We start from the raw sequence: 2,503 nt of genomic DNA, 5'->3' as shown, positions 1-2,503 counted from the left end.
GACAATAACAACAAAGACAGGGGAATAGCAAGGCATCTAAAATTGACAGTGAGCAGGGTATAGCATTCCTGGTTATGTTTGATCAATTGAAATGTATCCAATAGGAGTTATTGTGAGGTGAACAATGGGTAAACATGATAGTGGGGCAGGAGAAAAGAAAGAAAGTAAAAACTATATATAGGCATAAATATAGATATGTATATATGTAAATATATAGATAGGTATATTATCTTTGTGTGTGTGTGTGTGCGCGCGCGCGTAAATACAATAAGGAAGCAGATGGACTTTGGGCCTCTACTTAAATCTTATCTCAGCACCAGAATGATTTGTTCTAATAATACAGCACTGTATGATACTCACCTTCCCAACACAATCGCTGAAGACAAAATGGGTACACAAGCAAATAAAGTGAAGAAAGCTGATGGTGCCTGGGTATTAAAAGATATAGTGTCTCGGGTCTTAAAGGCTTGAGGTTAAACAAGAGCCCAACTAGCAGGGAAGCAACAAAGCCCACATGGAAGAAGCACACTAGCCTGTTGATCATGAGGCATCGATGGGAAGAGGTATCAGAAGTTCAAAAACAAGCATTCAAATTGGTGTGAAGGAGTGTAGACAAAACAGAGACCCCCAAGCCCACCTGTAAGATAATTGGACAGTCCCTCACAGAAGGGCCAAAAGGAAGGATTGATATACTCAGGGTGTATAGCACTAATGTAACATAACAATCATCTAATTCTTTATTATTTTATTTTCTCCCCTTACTATTATGGTCTTAGTTTTACGTCACTAATTTTGTTAGACTTGTATATGTTCATTTGTATAATTAATATCATTTAATACATGAAATTCAACATACATAAACCGTTCAGAAATAGTAACAGGAGTAATGATTCCTGAAGGTATGGCAAGAGGGGGTGGGTGATAGCAATTATTACTGTGTAACCCCCTTAAGGGGAACAAATAACAGAATTTAGGTGAATAGATACACAGGATAGTGTAAGATATATTGTATCGGTTGAGTGGTGGAGGGAGGGGATAAAAGGGAGCTGATATCAGAGTTCAAGAAGAAAGAAAATGTTTTGAAATTAATGGTGGTAGCAATTGTACAATTATGCTTGATCTAACTGAATTATGGATTGTTATAATATATGTAAGAGCTCCCAATAAAATGATTTTTTTTTAAAACCAAACCCAGTCTCATTGCCATCAAGTCCATTTCTATTCATAGTGACCTTCTAGGCCAGGGTAGAACTGCCCCTGTGGGTTTTTAAGACTATAAATCTTTACAGGAGTTGAAAGCCTCATCTTTCTCCCATGGAGTGGTTGGTGGTTTCAAACTGCTAACCTTGTGGTTAGTAGCCCAACAAGTAACCCATTATACTATCAGGGCTCCTTGATTGCATTCTGGGAAGACTTCTTTCTACAGCAGCTTCACCCAATTTGACTCAGTCTTATCATATACCTACCTATCTCTAACAGAGGCATTTGAATTGATCAAATGCAATTGGTTTGGGGAACTGCTAATAATTTGAATTTTATGTATTATTATTGTCCTCTTAAATGAAGATGAGTAAAGAATTGGCTAAAGTGTTCTTATTTTAAAGATGCATAACTTGCAAGAGAGTAAAGTAGTAAGTTGAATTATATAATGGCAATTGCATATGGTTCAATTGAAATAGATTCAGAGAATTTCAAATGTCTGAATGTCCTTATGTCATTTCCTATAAACAGTTAACCAACCTCAATTAATTAACCTCTATAGTATGCCTCTAGTGGGAGAAAATTCATTATCTTACAAGGCAGGTGATTCTATTTTCAGACCATTCATATTGTTAAACTTCCTACATAGAAGGAATTTGAATTATGTCAATGGAACTTCTACCAGTGAACTTTGGTCATAGTCAGTAAGGCACTGGGCTGCTAACCACAAAGTCAGCAGTTCGAAACGACCACAGGAGAAATGTGAAGCTTTCTACTCCGGTAAAGAATTACAGCTCAGAAACCCACAAGGCAATGCTGCTCTGTTCTACAGGGTCACTAGGACTCAGAACTGACTCAATGGCAGGGAGGACCTGCCAACAGGTCCTAGCTCTGCTCCTTATTATCTGCTCCCCACACCCCAGCATTTGATTCAACTTCCATTTCACAATTTTGCTTTAAGAAATTTCTAATTATCATTTTTGCTTTAAGAAATGTATAAGTTATGATATGTCCCTACCTCATCTTTTTGTTCAAACAAAACATCCTTTTCCCCATGACTTATCAAGCCCTTTACTTTCCTGCCTCTCATCTGAATGCCTGCCACATCACTGAGATCCACTTAAAAGTCTAGTCTCCCGGCCATCTAGCTCAGAAGCAACAAAGCCCACATGAAAGAACATATCAGCCTGTGTGATCACGAGGTGTCGAAGGGATCACTGAAACAAATGGGTGCGTAAGCAAATGTGGCGAAGAAAGCTGATGGTGCCCGGCTATCAAAAAGTATAGCGTCTGGGGTCTTAAA

The sequence above is a fragment of the Echinops telfairi genome, unplaced genomic scaffold (genome assembly GCF_000313985.2).
Source record: "Echinops telfairi isolate 266 unplaced genomic scaffold, ASM31398v2 ScPeMD7_7465;HRSCAF=8503, whole genome shotgun sequence".
Lineage (NCBI taxonomy): Eukaryota > Metazoa > Chordata > Mammalia > Afrosoricida > Tenrecidae > Echinops > Echinops telfairi.
The sequence above is the reverse complement of the archived record's forward strand: the minus strand, read 5'-3'. Positions refer to the sequence as shown.